We start from the raw sequence: 17,228 nt of genomic DNA, 5'->3' as shown, positions 1-17,228 counted from the left end.
CCTCCTGCTCAGCCAATCGATTTCTGACTTCTGTGTCGACTCAGGTCCCTCTGTTGACTAAGTCCCCACAATTACTGTTCATCAGGAACAGGCGGCGTATCGATCGGCTGGGCACACACACACACACACACATACATACAGTACACACACACACACACACACTCACTGGCACACACACGCTGTCCCTCGAGTGTTCATTTGTTCAGTTTGAAATAAATAAAGAGAGAAAACTTCCAGAAGTCTGTTGCTGGTTTGAACATGCCCATGCGGATGGAGGAGGGGGCAGAATAAAGGTGTTATCATGTAAGATAAAAATACAGCCCTCTTCAAGCGTGCGACCACAAGGGATGGTCAGAATTGAACAGCACCGGAGGTGTGAAATGGAGTTTGCTTCTGTTCGCACAGATCCGTGTGTCCGCGAGTGTGTGACAGCAGATGAAAGTAAATAGGCAGGGGAGGAAGGGCTCCAGGGACTGTCGCCAATTGTCACTGTGATTTGTGGATGTATTAATTCCAGCGTCTGCGTGTTGCCCAGGGATTCTTGTAAGAAATCGCTGGTCTAAGAATAGTCTGGGATATGGAGAGCAAGGATGATCAGACCTTGTGTTTGAAGCCGGTGGGCAAAGGAAGCGGGCATTCAGTTGAGATGGGCTTGAAGCTGCATCCTGTCACTCATTATATGTGACTTAAAGAGGACATATATCGCCCCTTTTCATAAGGGATGTTCGGGAAATAAATCTCTGGTGTCCATGTAATGTGTCAGAAGCACAAAGTGTTACACATATCATTTATTGTAGCTTGTTAAATTTGCGCCAATGTTTTTGAGCATGTCCCTTTAAATGCAAATAAGCTGCTACTTACCATAGGAGGGTGGAGCTGTGTTCAGACTCTACAGAAACAAAAACAAAAAAAAACAGGTAAATCTCATTCAACCAAAATGCCAGAAATTACATTACAGGCCCTATCATACACCCGGCGCAATTGTTGTTTGCTAGTTTCAGCTCGACGCAAGAGTCGTTTTGATGTTTTGCTCCACGCTGTTTAAATTGCAAATGCATTTGCGCTTATATGTGCGCCCATAGACGTTCTGGTCTCAAAAAGGAGGTGTGTTAAGGCATATTGTTGGCACATTGCTATTTTGAGGAACTAAAATAGACTGCACAATAGACCAGCAGAGAGCAGGTCTAAAGTCCAGCGCAGAGCACGTTAGTTGTGTGCCTCGCTTAAAACCACTGCGTTCTTGCCTTCTTCATCTCAGGGGGCTTTTTCAGTTTATTCATGACAATTTGCTTTTGCATAATGTTATTATTAGTAGTATTGTTATTTATTATATGCATATTTATATTTGTTTAATTAAAAACAAGCTTAGATGTGTCCACCTGTCAGGTTTTGGACCATATGGGGCACAGCATGTGTGTTTGGAAATAACTCAGTTTTCTGAGCACACTTAGTTATTACAGTGTATTTATTCATTTGCTGGAAAGTAGAACTGAATTTAGAAATAGTTTTGAAACAAATCTTTGCACTTAACAAACTAAGTTAGCTAAGTAGGCTAATGGATATCTGTGCATACAACACGTTTCCTTATCCACAAAAGAGAGTGAAAGCGTAAGTAAAAAATGAGGAGGCTCATTCTCTCATTCTCACGCTGCAGAAATGTTTACTGTTTTCTCGTTGGTGAAGCATTCAGTTTTTCATAGCATTCAGATATGGCACGTTGCAACTGACTCGTCTCGGGAATGGGAGATGAGACTCTGATTGGTTTATTCTCAAAACACACCTATACCTCATTAAGAGAATAAGCTCAACCCTGTTAGACCATGCGCCACGGTGCAAAGCGGATTTTGCCCTTGAAATAGCAAAAGTAGATTCTGACACACCCTTAATGCTTTTGCGCCATGCACTTTAGACTCTGAGCCTAGATCGTCAAAATGGAGCCCTAAATTTGCAAAGCAGAGTCAGGTTACACCTTCTAGACTGTAGCAAGACATTGACTAGCATGTTCTGATGTGCTGGTCTTTGCTAGTACACATTACACTATTGGTGCAATTCCCTTACAGAGCAATATAGTTATTATTTCAAATAATATATTATTAAATTATTATTATTATTTGTAAAATATTTTACAGTGATTATAAAAAGTCTGTTACCTGATTATACAGTAAAATAAATGTGCATTCAAGAGTTAAACTGATGGTGAGTAATTTCAGCATATAAAATGCTGTCATTGATGCATATTCTGAATCTCGTTTTTAGTGGTTAAAGAATGCACCGATCTGCATCTACTATAAATAGTAGAGCATCTGGGTAACTTTGAAATATGGACTGTTACATCGACCGCATTACTTCTGCCGCTGCACCAATCTGCCTGTCAACTAAGTTTTTAATTGCAAAAAATAAAAGCACCTCAGTATTCTAGTGTTAAGGGGCAATAAAATGTAAAGAGATCAGAACCAATTGGTACTGAAGTTGGTACTGCTTTTGAATGCATACTTAAAGACTGCTGATTGGCCATTGTGCTCACATGCAGAAATTCAATTCAATTCAATTCAGCTTTATTTGTATAGCGCTTTTACAATTTAGATTGTGTCAAAGCAGCTTCACATAAATGGTCATAGTAATTGGAACAGAGTAGTTCAGTTTTTAGTGTTTAAGTTCAGTTCAGTTTAGCTCAGTTCAGTGTGGTTTAAAATCATTACTGAGAGTCCAAACACTGAAGAGAAATGACTGTGATTGGCCATGGGTTCACCATTCAATCTGTTGTGTTTAAGAATGTGCATAACAGCTCTCAAATGTTAGCGGGAAATGTTCATTCATACATTTTCTTTTCGGCTGAGTCCCTTTATTAATCTGGGGTCGCCACAGCGGAATGAACCGCCAACTTACATAGCGCACGACATGTTTTACGCAGCGGATGCCCTTCCAGCTGCAACCCATATCTGGGAAACATCTATACACAATCATTCACACACATCCACTACGGATTCACCTATTCCACATATTTTTGGACTTGTGGGGGAAACCGGAGCACCCTGAGGAACCCCAACTCCAAATAGATATTCCAACTGACCCAGCCAGGGCTTCGACCAGCGACCTTCTTGCTGTGAGGCGATCATTGCTACCCACTGTGCCACCATGCAGCCCCTTAGCAGAAAATAGATGTTTTTAAAATTCCAGCACCAATAGGTACCAAACATACTTTTGACAACCCTAAATGTAATGCGAGTTCTTTCATGTGTCATTGAGCAGTGCAGTTTTCTACAGAGAAAGGCTTACCAAAACAAAGTTACTGGGTTGTCCTTTTTCACATTTTCTGGGTTGGTAGATGCACTGGGGACCCGATTATAGCACTTAAACAGTAAAAAAGTGTGGTTTTCATGATATGTCCGCTCTCTCTTGCTGGAGTGTCTGTCTCCTCCTCTCTCTGACCTCTGCCTCATTATTCAGTGGACTGTCGGCCTCATTTGTTGTCTCTGGAGTAGATGTGAGTGCTGTCGGCTGCTGTCCTCTTGTCTTATTGTGCCCGCAGGTGACTGATAGGCCTCGTTTTTCTCACTCTCTTTTGATGGGCATGTCTAGTCTCTCTGTGTTCATGATGCTCATCTCCTCCTCCTACTCCTGCTGCGTTCAGCTCCATTCCTTATGAATGACTGATTTAAAGGATGTGATTTGAGATTTGGCATTTTTATGTGGATGAGTTCACTATGTGGAGATGTTTTACAGGCTCTTACTCGAAAGGAATGATTCTGATAAAAGTCCATACTGTACATTGTCTTGTTTCTCAGTTAACATATCCAAACATACTTTTAAAGGAGCAGTATGTACTTCACTGAATGCTGTTTGTTTTTATTTATCTGCAAATGCAAGCTTATAATAATATAAGCTACTGTATATCTTTCAATGAATCAATCCATCCATCCATCATCAAACAAATGAACAACGAACAAATGAACAAAATTCAACAAACAAACAAACGAAAAATCTGCCACAAACAAACGAACGAACAATCTGCCACAAACAAACAAACAAATGAACAATCTGCCACAAACAAACAAATGAATGAACAATCTTCCACAAACAAACAAACTAACAATCTGCCACAAACGAACAAACAATCTGCCACAAACAAACAAACAAATGAACAATCTGCCACAAACAAACAAGCAATTGAAGGACCAATCTTCCACAAACAAATTAACAAACAATCTGCCACAAACGAATATACAATCTTCCACAAACAAACAAACCATCTATCCATCCATCCATCCATCCATCCATCCATCCATCCATCCTAATATTTAGAGTTTTTAAATATATCATTTATTTCATGAATCATTCATGGAACTCAACATCAAAATAAATTAATTCATACTTTTTCTATATATAAAAACACTAAAAAAGCCCTAAATTATTGGTGAAAAATTCTTAGTAAGAAAGTATTAAAAGAATATTTAAATAAAAAATGCAATTAATTGTATATTGGTTCTGAATAACATTGATGTAATGTGCAGTGATTTTTCAAAATTTTTATAATTTTAAACAAAGTTTATATATAACATTTTGAATTATCTTTCATGTGATATTGAACAATTAAGTCTATTTTTTAATGATTTTATTTTAACAAACCAAACAGCTAAATAAATACATTAATTGATACATTTTTGAAAATCAACCAGTGTTTGATTTGCTGATTTATTGAGAATCTATTATGCAACAAAGAGATTAACATCCAGTTGTTTTTGCATAATAGATGTGTGTACCTGTAAGTAATATGTGTATTTATTATGTAAATGCAAAATTTACATAAAATATTTATGTTAATATTATATTTATATGAATAAATCATTTGTATTATAAATCTGTCTATAATGTGCATTTTCATAAATATAAACTATTATATTGGATGTAAATAACCAATTGGCAGCACTAAAAAAATTAATAATGTTTTGGTCTTTAAGTAAGGTAAAATAATATAAAAACTAATATATTATTTTGGATAAACACACTGGTACTATTGTTGGAACACCTGTCGTGCTATACTCTGCACTGTGCTCTATTTTTGTATCAAACTAATAGAGATAAAAGAGCAGCTGTTTTGACCTGAACTGAGTTAAGTGCAGCAACATTTCAGTCAGAAGCCTTAATACACAGCAGGCATAGTTCAAGATACCTTATTCTAAAGTTAATGCAATCGTTAGTGCAATCATTTAGTTACTGTTCTTATGACATGTGCGTTGTTATTAGTCAAATTTGACAAGTGTTATTGTCAACTATTAGCTATAATGTTTTGTAGATAATGTTTAATAATGATTGTGATGACGCTAATAGTACCTATAAGCGTCATCATTGACTTCTGGAAGTGATGAAAATGTTTGGGTTAGGAGCCGGGACTCTGATTGCGCTGGGAAAGGTGTGTATTATGTAAGAGTGGGAGCCCAGGGAGATGAGGGAGATTGGGATGTGCTTACCTGTGAGTGCTCACATTCTGTTTGTGGGAGGAGACAAATTCATGGAGCAGCTGCCTGAAAGAACAAAGTCACGACATCTCCCCGGAGGATTCCCCCTCTGTCACTCTTTTCCTCCCATTCGCTCTCTCGCACACTTCCTCTAAAGCTTTCAGAGCACTGTACAGTGTGTTCATCAAAACTAGATTGTTTAATGCTCCTTTTAATATTTTTGTTGATGCAGTAAGCACCTTAAACACTTCAATTTATGTTCTAGATGCAGTTTGCAATACATACACCGCTAACGATTTTTGTAAATTGCACAGTATTTAACTGTAATATGAACTGTATTTACTGTAGGATAGTTATACCGTGTTACTGTATTTTAAAAGTGTATTGTGAAAATTACTTTATATTTTTACAGTAAAGATAAACAATACTGTAAATACATATACTGCAAGAAAAATAGTGCTGTAAATGTAATTACAGTATTTTTGCTGTAATTGATTTACAGTAAGTTGCTGGCTAACTGCTGCCAGTGGAAATTGGAAAACAGGAAAACAGAAAATTGTTAACAGAAACAGGAATTGGAAACAGGAAATTGTTAACAGTGTGGTTGGCAAACGTTTCCCCTAAAAGATATGGTAGAAACTATAATATAATTGTAAAACAATATGTATATTTATGGTAAACTACCATATTTTGTTAATTACAATTTATCATTTAAATTTACTACTGAAATCTACAAATACCTTTTTCACACAGACAAAAACACAAGCAAAAGCAATGATGATGAAAAACTCATACTAAACTTAATACGGCAATTTTCTGTATATGTTAAGAAAACTAACTGTAAAGGTTACCAATAAAGTAACCCACCTACCTACCTACCAATATTTACTGTTGTATTTTCACAGTTTTGTAACATTAAATTCACAGCCATTTTTACAGTGTAGCCTATTAGATGTGATTTGCAACAATCAAAAGCAATGTGAGCTGATAAATGGCCCCCCGTCATGTTGCATACTGGTTTTGTATTTTACAGCTTTTTAAATGTAAAGACTTTATGTATATGTAAATACAGTCTTTTTGCTGTAATTGGTTTACAGCAAGTTACTGGTGAACTGATGCAAGTATGTTTCTGTAGAACCTACAAGAAATTGCTAACAGTGTACCAAAAAATTGGTCTTTACTATCAAGATATGAGTACAGGGGTCTCTCCTGAATCACAGAATTTACGTTCCAAAAATAGTCCTCAATAGGTGAAATCCACAAAGTAGTCGTCTTTATTTTCTACCATTATTATAGATGTTTTAAGGCAAGGCAAGGCAAGTTTATTTATATAGCACATTTCATACACAGTGGCAATTCAAAGTGTTTTACATAAACAAGAATAAAAAGACAAGTATAAAAAAAATTAACAAATAATAAAAATTATTAAAAATTAAAATGATTAAAATGTGTTAAAGCAGGTTATAAAAGATTTTAAAAAAAAGAAAGACATAATAGTGTGATCTGTTGGATGTAGCACTGTGCTCATTCAGTAAAGGCACAGCTAAACAGATGTGTTTTCAACAATGACTGTTACATTTCGCATGTAACAAGTTTTTAAAAAGTCTACTTTAATATGCTGCAACACTCATTCAGTCATGTCAGTTCCAAAGTGGTAAACCAATCAGAAGAACACTGAGGTGAAGCAAGCGTTGTGACCTGTGTACACCTCGCATTTTCAGAGCATTCTGTGTGAATAGCCAGTTAGGCAACTCACTTTATCTGTGTTTGTATTTTTATTATTTATTATTATTGTTATTATTATTATTATTATTAATATTATTATCATTATTATTTTCCTGTTTTTAAAGTTTGTATGTATTTTCTTTATTAAAAGTTGATTTTTGCACTCCCATTTCATTTGCACTTATAGTTAGTCTCATCCTTTAAATTCCATTGTAAGCTGGTTTAGCTTTGCTAGAGGCTGTTTAATTCTTAATGAACTTTCAAATTACGTTTGGTCGTTTTCAACCTGCTTATCACTCTTAACAAAACATTTGTAATCAAGGGTAGAAGACCAATTAGCTGTAGGCATCCTGACATGCTAATTGAGAATGTAATCAATTTAGATTTCCACTTGACTATCACTCACTTTCACAGGCTGTCTTCTCTATCTTCTCTTTTGATTTCATTCGTATTAATTATTATACATGCATAAATGGACTTTGTCATGAAACCCAAAACCTGCTTAGCTTTGTTGAGTCTTTATGGATGTTTTGCATTGTTGGAGTCCTGCTGAGTCCTGCTCATCTGTACCACTGCTGCAAATGTTGGTCAGTCCGGCATCCTCGTGACTAGACTGTCATGCTTACAGTTGTCTTTGTTCAGGCTCACAATCACAACACTCTCTGACAGCAAACAGTAAGGGACTCGACACTGATGTATTAATACAGGCCACGAGTCTGAAGGTCCTGCTTACAGAATGTGACTGAAAAAGGCAAAAATACCTGTCAGATGATGAGCGCTTTGAGCATGTTAAGGGAGGGATTACTCAAATAAAATAAAATTTCACAATGAAAATGAACAGTTGCCAATTCACAGACAGCAATTATTCAATTTAAATGAAAAATGGTCAAATCATTTTAATATTAAAAAATATTTAATATACTTTAAATATATTTTTAACATGCACTTTATTTACAAAAAACCCCAAAACTATTCTACAAAGAAAAAAATCTATAGAGAAAGAGAATGTTTTGACTTTTAATGCTAGGGCCCCATACCTGAAATTGCTTATGGCCCCTAAATCACTTAGTCCGCCCCTGTGCGATCTCATGTGCATTTTATTCCCTCTCCAAGTTAAATTATGATGATATTTGGGTTCCTGCCAATAATTGACTTTTAAATTATTGCTGTACGGAAGGCACAATTAATTATTAAATGATATCTGAAAATGTTTATGAAAATGTTTACCTTAAAAGTCACATGTATATATCAGTAATTTGTTTGTCTAATACTTTTCACAATAATTGAAGCATTACAGACTAAAATATAAAACACAAGCGTTTTATTGTATAATTGAACATATCCACAGGGTCCCAGAGCCTGTGTTTTGAAACCCCCTGATCAGACTAAGTTGTGGGAGTAAAAATCAAACAGGCTATTTATATTCACAAGGCCACTGACAGGCCGCTCCATCATGAACACCTCACTTGTTACCTTGGTTTTTGAGGTTTAATGGCGGTTGTTTAGTGGGTGGGAAAAAATGGGCATCCTTTTAGACTTTCAATGCCTTTGCTTTTCTATGTTTTATGCTAATGGAACTCCTTTCATTCATTCATTCATGCCGTTCCAGGGCTCTCTGTGTCTATTCCATTATTATTTATGTTTGCTTGTCATTCGGAGACACATCTGCTCCAGACACCCACACCTCTCAAGTGAAAAATAATGTTTAGCAGCGACCACTCAGAGCTTTATGCCAATTGATTGCAAAACTATTCCTAGTTCTGTCGTGACAGTGACGGCCATGAGTGAATCAGGACAATTCTAACATCTAAAGTTGTGGAAAAAATAAATGACCACTCGTACATTTTCTGGATTTATGATTTATAGTTTGAGTAAAATGTCATTTTGGTTTTATTCTGCAAACTACTGGTGGCATTTCTTCTAAATAATAATTGATAAATGCCATCGTTTAAAACTTAACATAATGAGTGGTCAAAAATATTACAACAAGGTGCCGTGTTTTCAGACATGTTTATATTCAAATGTTTTGACTTTAGAAGGGTTAAGCAATCAATATTTTCTGGAATAACTCTGCAACACAAATGAGAATATTTGTTATTCTTGAAAACTGTCATTTTCTGAGAAAAAAAAAACAACAACTTCTGTGTGGAGTTTGCATGTTCTTCCTGTGTTCATGTGGGTTTCCTCCTGGTCCAACGACATGCACTATACTGTACATATAGTAGTATTGAATTAACTAAATTGGCCGTAATGCATGTACGTGCATGTGAGAGTGTATGAGTATTTTCAAATACTGATTTGCAGCTGGAAAGGCATCCATTGCATAAGACATATGTTGTATAAGTTGGAGGTTCATTGAACTGTGGTGACCCTTGATAAATAAAGGGAATAAACCAAAGAAAAATGAATGAAGGAATGAATGAATATATAATCAAATATAAATTAACATTTTCTCAAATATGTGCATACATTTGTGTGTGTGTGTGTGTGTGTGTGTGTGTGTGTGTGTGTGTGTGTGTGTGTGTGTGTGTGTGTGTGTCTGTGTGTGTGTGTGTGTCTGTGTGTGTGCGTGCGTGTGTGCGCGTGCGTGTCAGTATGTGTGATAATATTTTTTCTTCTGGAGAAAGTCAAATTTTTTTTATTTTTGGCTGGAATAAAAGCAGTTTTTCATAAAAAAAAAAAAACATTTTAAGGTCAAAACTATGAGCCCCTTTAAGATTTTTTTTTTCGATAGTCTGCAGAACAAACCATTGTTATACAGTAAGCTGCCTAATTATCCTAACCTTCCTAGTTAACCTAATTACCCTAGTTAAGCCTTTAAATGTCACTTTAAGCTGAATAGAAGTGTCTTGAAAAATATCTAGTTAAATATTATTTACTGTCATCATGGCAAAGATAAAATAATTCAGTTATGAGAAATGAGTTATTAAAACTATTATGTTTAGAAATGTGTTGAAAATATCTTCTCTCCGTTAAACAGAAATTGAGGAAAAAAATTAATATTTTGTTTTTTATTAAAGGTCATATTTGGTTTTACAACACACAATTAAATACATATTTTGCAAACTACAGAAAACGAGGCAACCATTTTAATTACACTTACAGCTAGGAAGGAGAAACACTAGGATGTAAAAACTGGTCCATATGAACTCTGTAACAGTTACTGACAAAGTACCAAACATTAGTAGTGTTTGCTGATCCTTCCTTTAATAACAAACGGCAGATGAATCCTGCGTTTCAGCGAAGGTTATTGTGATAATCATGAGAAAAATGACAGGAACAAACACAGCACATGGTAAACTGTGGTATAGGGTATATGCAGAGCTAGTGTTTCTTCCCATACTGACATACTTCGAGTGAACGGTTAATGTGACTTTTTTTCCGTCTTATATGGTTTCTTTTACACCATCGGTGTTGTAATGTAATTGACATATAATCAGTTAAGTAGACTTCAGCGTTCATTCAGTTTTTCAAGCGTAAAAGCTTTTGGTTTTACATTTTAAATTTTACTTGCCTTTTATTAAAGGTTTATATATGGTTTTCTTATTTAATTGTTCCACTAATTGTTAGTAAAAAATATATAATTTCCTTCTCACTTGTTAACTGGCAGTCACTTAAGTCAAATGTGTTTAAATCAAAAGTTGTACTGGTTAAATACCACATTGTTTTGTGTCAGCTCAGTGTCTAGGACAAAGTCTGCCTATTTTTCTGTTCATTATTTACCTTATTTTGTAATATGAAAGTATGCGCTTTACTGTGATTGTGTTAGACTGAATCAGTTGCCTATGGGTAAATGACTAGCATAACAAATGCTCAAACTACCTGTGCTTTAACGCAGCGTGTTTATCACAATACATTGAAACTGTAATAATATGATAAGAAAATTACAGTTTACAACATCAAGCAGCATAACAAGCTGTTTTGTATGGCTAAAAATGAATGAGACAGTGGTCACACTGCTTTTATGTAAAAAAATAGGGTGAATATTTCATGCTTATTCAGCTTTTTAGCCAGAGAAAAGTCAGGGAATTTCATGTAGTCTCGTTTTGCAATGCAGCATGTGTTTTTCTGTTCTGTGATGCACAAGTTTACCACATCCTGAAGTGATATTTTGGGATGGATCTGATAAGAGCGCTTCAAAGATGAAAGCTGTTTCACATGTGCTCTGGTGTGCAGCACACTTTAGTCAGCTTGATCCATAAAGCAGTAATTGGCCTGGACTGAGCTAAATCATAGCAGGAATACAGGGATCTATCAGGACGCATCGACTTTTTCTTCACAAATCTCACCTGTCGATGGGGAATAAATAGCCTTTTATCTCTCTTGCTGTGTAGTGACGTCTTGGACAAGTATCAAATCATCATGTTTGATGTAAGCTTGTTGCAGACACTTTTAAACGATATTGCATTAACTTAATGGATAGAGTTGAACCAGGTTAGTGCTTAATTGTTGATGCACTGGAGAAGTGGGGTTTTTATGGGTGATACAAGATTGAGTCTGGTCTGAAAAACGGCTCCCAAAAACATAAAAATACATCCTAGAAATGTATAAAGAGTGAAATCATCTTAGATGCAGACTGGTATATTTTGCAGGAAATATCAGTACCATCTTGTTTACTGGAAAATATTTTTAAAAACGGTAATGGTAATGTATTTTAATGTAAAAATATATTTTAAAAAGGCAAAATGTAATGATTACCTTTGTTGCCATGTAATGCTCATGCATGTAAAGTTAATCATAACAATTATTTGGGTGTAATAATATTATTAAATATATGGGTTGTTCATGTGATTTAGCATTTTTACTGTCACGTGACAAAAACAAGACATGAAGAAAAAGTACTTTTCATATTTTTTTTAATATAAAATAAATAGCATTATGTGTAGATAGGTGGCCAACAATAAAGATAAATCACTCTCACGTTACTTGTACATATTTAGAGTTCATAAATGAATAAAGTTAGTGATCCCTTATATTTTCTAAAACAGTGGTTCTCAAACTGTGGTACGTGTACCACTAGTGGTACGCGGGCTTCCTTCTAGTGGTACGTGGAGAAATGAAATATGTCATGTACATGCTACATACATTTCAAAATTTATCAAAAATGATGTATATAATATGCTATATATGACATATAGCCTATATTTCTGAGGTAATCTGCCACGTTTTTTAACTGTGCAAAGTTGTAGCTGCTTTACTGGGCCTACTACACTACTGTATTTCAATACTGCTCATTTTGGTGGTACTTGGGTACTTCTACTTTTCTGAGGTGGTACTTGATGAAAAAAGTTTGAGAACCACTGTTCTAAAACATTAGACTAAAAATCATTTTTACAGCCTGTTTGTCAACTACTTGTGTATATACAGGGTATCTGCTGAGTCTTAAAATGTCTTAAATCTCAAAAGCTACTGTAAATATTAGGCCTTAAAAAGTCCTAAATCTACTGAAATTTTGTCTTAAATCCTTTTAAGAGGTCTTAATTTTCCTTCGTTCATGTATAGCTACCAAATATGGCCATTAACACTACCAATCTCAATAAACAGCTTATTTAAAAATAGCATTTTACCATAATGGGCTCTATTTTGACAGTCCATGCACAAAGCGCAAAACGCAGGGCGCAAACACATTCAGCGCATGTCAGAATTCATTTTTGCTGTTTTAAGGATGGAAAAATCCACTTTGCGCCATGGCGCATGGTCTGAAAGGGTTGAGTTTATTTTCTTAATGAGTTATAGGTGTGTTTTGAGAATAAACCAAGTAGAGTCTCATTTCCCATTCCCTTTAAGAGCCAGTTGTGTTGCGCATTTGCTATTTGCATGACGACTTTTTAAGTGGAAAAACTGAGCGCTTCAATAGAGAGAAAACAGTTAAACAGAGCAGCTGCAGGTCGAAAATGAAAAATAAATAATTAACTTTCACTTTCGCTCTCGTGGATAGGGAAACCTTTACGCACAGACATCAATTATCCTATAAATAATTAATTTAGTTTTTTAAGCGCAAAGATTGTTTCAAAACTATTTCTAAATTTAGTTCTAATTTCCAGCAAACGAATAAATGAACAATGATAACAAAGTGTGGTCAAAATACTGAGTTATATCCTATTACACATGCTGTGAACCATATGGTCTGAAACCTGACAGGTGGACAAATCTAAGCTTGTTTTTAATAAAACAAATATTAATAGCATATAATAAAGAATACTGCTAATAATGATAAGATTATTCAAAAGCAAATTGAATTAACTGAAAAAGCCTCTCCAGATGAAGAAGGCATGAAAGTATGGTTTTTAAATTGATGTAGGCTAGAAAATAATTTGTTTTGTAATATTTTAATCCTTTGTACTATATTCTATATATATATATATCCTTATTATAGTCTATATATAGCCTTAATATTTTATTTCTTTTTCATATGTAAATATATTTGCGTATTGTTCTACATCTTGTGTATATTAAGCAGTGTGTAAGTGAGGTGCACTTTGCGCCGGACAATAGACCGGATTTTTTCTGGTCTAAAGAACAGACTATTATAGTTTCTCAAAATAGCAACGCGCCAGACCAGAACGCCTAGGGGCGCACATATGAGTGCAATTACATTTGCTACTGTATTTAAACAGCATGGCACAAAATATCAAAACGACTCTTGCACCGAGCTGAAACTAGCAAATAACAATTGCGTCACGCCTTGCACCACATTGCGCCGAGTGTATGATAGGGCCCAATGTTTTAATTGCTTTTCTTAAGGCCCTTGCACACCAGGACGCTTTTTGCTTACGTTTTCCGTCGACATTTAATGCCTCGTGACTAAGGCCGTACTCACACTATGTACAGTTGTCTCAAACCGGGCCAAAGCACGCTTGGCCCCCCTCCCGTCTCCTCCGGCGGCCCGCACTCACATACAGTCGAACATGGGCACACTTACTTCATCGCTGCTGCGCTGTTCAGTGAGCGCTCTCGCCCAGCACAGTGGAGATTTCTCTAGTTATATCGTTTCAGTCGTTTGATGTGCAGTGACATGCAGTCAAATATTTTGCCAAACAGTCCTTAGGGATGCGGTGACACACTGTCAGATATTTTGCCAAAAAAAAAACACTTTTGACGCTCACAAACAGTCATAAAGGCCTCGTGCTGTTGGATAGAGGAGATTTGCTGTAGGTGCTCAGCTGTCGTGCAGTGAGGCGTTTGTGTATTTAGTAAACTACGGCAGTTTGTGTTTATTGAACAGTAAGATTGATTAATAAATCCATATGAAACTGTCCCTTTAAAGTCACGTCTTGCTTTCAGTTTCGGGCTTTGGCGCGTTTTGCACTCACACTACAAGCGTACTGGGCCAAAGCCCAACTGAACCGCACTTAGGCCCACTTCTTCCAACTGGGCCAGGGCCGCCCAAGTGAACCATGCCTGAGCCCGATTCAGCGCACTCACACTTCTCAAATGATCCGGGAAACGGGCCTGGGCATGGTTCGGATAGCATAGTGTGAGTGGGCCCTAAATAAAGGGCGCTAATGTGATCGTGCACACCAACTCACAAAACGCCAGGCGTAAAAGCATCATTTTTAAAGAAACGCCTCATGCATTTTGACGCTCCATGTTAAAACCTTCTTCACCAATTAGATTCCCACTTTTGTACAAGTGCACGGAGCTGCTGAAGTTACAGTAAACAGCACTTGGAGGCGCTTAGGCGCAAAACTGTAACTGGCACATTGAAGAAAATGCCCAGAGGAGATATGAATTTGGAGCTGCTTATTGCACTGGTGAACAATATTCATTTCTTCATCGCTAGAGCTGGAGCTGCTGTACATACAAGCTTATTCGAGTCGCCAGTAACTTTAACAACAAGCGTGTTAACGTTCTCAATGCTTAACGTTGTGTACCGCCATCTAACGTCAAGGAGTGATATCGCATACTCTTCTGGTCGATGCCAGTGAAAAACGCTTCGGTTTAAATCCGGAAAAACGTCTCGTAAAATGCTAACAAAAAACACAAACGTAAAGCGTCCTGGTGTGTACGAGCCTTTACAGTAATATTTTTTAATATTTTATTAACTGCTGAGGATACTGACCTGACCTATTATTTTATTTTTACTACTGTATTATTAAATATCTTAAATTATCATCATTTTTGATAGGGCAAGTGAAAATCAGTTTGAACTCAGATATTTGAAAGAAAAAAAAAAAGAAAAAAAAACATTTTGCTTTGAGACTTGGTCTTAAAAAGTCTTCAATTTAACTTGTTGACACCTGCAGAAACCATGGACAGTATATATGTGATTTCTTTAGAAGTTAAAAAATTTAAACAAAATGTTTTATTATAGAATTACAATATTTTTTTCAAAAATTCAAAATGTAAATGTATGTATGTGTGTGTGTGTGTGTGTGTGTGTGTGTGTGTGTGTGTGTGTGTGTGTGTGTGTGTGTGTGTGTGTGTGTGTGTGTGTGTGTGTGTGTGTGTGTGTGTGTGTGTGTGTGTGTATGTATGTATGTATGTATGTATGTATGTATGTATGTATGTATGTATATATATATATATATATATATATATATATATATATATATATATATACACACATATATATACATACATATAATTTATATTATTTTTATTTTTTAAAAAGATGTTAAATTGTTGTTAATACTATACAACATTTTGTTTATTCAGCCTTTAATTGTAAAAAAAAATGTTTAGCTTCAAACTGGGTGTTTACAGTAGTGTGACTAAATTTTATTTAGTATTTCAATAATTGATTTTGTTTCCATAAAAAATCAATAATAAACATATAATATAATTGCTTTATTTGCCATATTTTAGCAGTTTCTAATAATATGAAAACAATGACCACATATATATTATATACAATTTTTGTACCATGGCCCGGCTTTAGAGACCTGTTAAACTATCATCGAAAACCTACAAGCCATTAGTTTGTTCAAAACTGGCATCAGGAAGACTTGATTCCAACTTGGAGTAGACTATAAAAAATGATGTAAAATGTACAGTATTACTGCCAATCTTAAATGTAACTCTGGAAAATAATGACATGCGCACTGTAAATTAACAAGTAGTTTTACAGCACAATTGTAATTGTTCATTTACAGTGCACTTGTACATTTTTCCATTATTACTGTAAAAATTGCCCGTAATACTGTACATTTTACAGCAATTTTTTACAATATTACTATCAACCAAAATTGCCAGTAATTAGGGCTGCACAATATATTGTTTCAGCATCAATATTGCAATGTGTGAATCTGCAATAGTCAGATCACAGGATCTGCAGTGTTGACTTGGTATTCTAGAACCAGAAAATACAGATTATTTTTTTAAGCCTGCATGTAACTATGTAAGATTTCAAGCAAATTTAAACCATTTGGGCACTAGAAATGACCCAATGTGTAGCTTTAACAAAGAATAACTGCATTTAATTATTTCTGCAAAGAAGACTATAGTTTGAAGTGGATAACAAAAGTTTTTCAAAATTATCCTGAGACAAGAGTGGATGTTGTTAAATAGTTTTAGGACAACTTTGATGAAAGGTTTTAGTGTTATTTTACATTTGATCTTTTAATTTCTGCACCTCAACACTTTTTAGACTCTCCTAAAAACTATAAAGCACTATTAAATGTTAAGTTAATGTTAAGTAAATAAAGCAAATGTTTCATTTGTATCCATTTTCTATTTTTTCATATCTTTATTTTTGTAATATGTTTATTATTTTTTTACGCAGATTCACTGGCCTACAAATGCATCACAATCAATATAAAACTATGAATTCTTTCCAAATAGAGTTATTAGTCATGTTGTGTAATGCAACACGTTGTGTAATGCAGCCCTACCAGTAATACTGTAAATTTTAGAGCATTTTTTTTACAGTGCTGATGCTATTGTAACTGAACTTGGCTGTTGACATGAATAACAACAGCGCTGTGGAATTATTTTTTTTAGAGGAAAAAGCCCCATCAGTCTGGCTCTCATGATTGCTTGCTCATAAACCGGACACTTTTCATCCTGCTGTGAAGGCAACGTATTTCATTATCTTCTGATTGCACC

The 17,228-nt window shown here is 35.3% G+C and overlaps 1 protein-coding gene and 1 long non-coding RNA gene across 2 annotated transcripts in view; one reads left to right on the top strand and one right to left on the bottom strand.

Annotated features, from left to right (window-relative positions):
* Positions 1–17,228, top strand: part of tex264a (testis expressed 264, ER-phagy receptor a) — a 145,510-nt gene that overhangs the window by 101,564 nt on the left and 26,718 nt on the right.
* Positions 9,910–15,343, bottom strand: LOC147843601 (uncharacterized). The gene is made up of 3 exons (XR_015494047.1): positions 15,166–15,343; positions 12,483–13,558; positions 9,910–12,160 (listed from the first exon to the last, which is right to left on the bottom strand). It is a non-coding gene; the product is annotated as an uncharacterized LOC147843601 (long non-coding RNA).

The sequence above is a fragment of the Danio rerio genome, chromosome 6 (assembly GCF_052040795.2).
Source record: "Danio rerio strain M-AB ecotype USA chromosome 6, GRCz13ab, whole genome shotgun sequence".
Lineage (NCBI taxonomy): Eukaryota > Metazoa > Chordata > Actinopteri > Cypriniformes > Danionidae > Danio > Danio rerio.
Note: the sequence above shows the minus strand (reverse complement) of the source record. Positions and strands in the feature narration are given on the sequence as shown.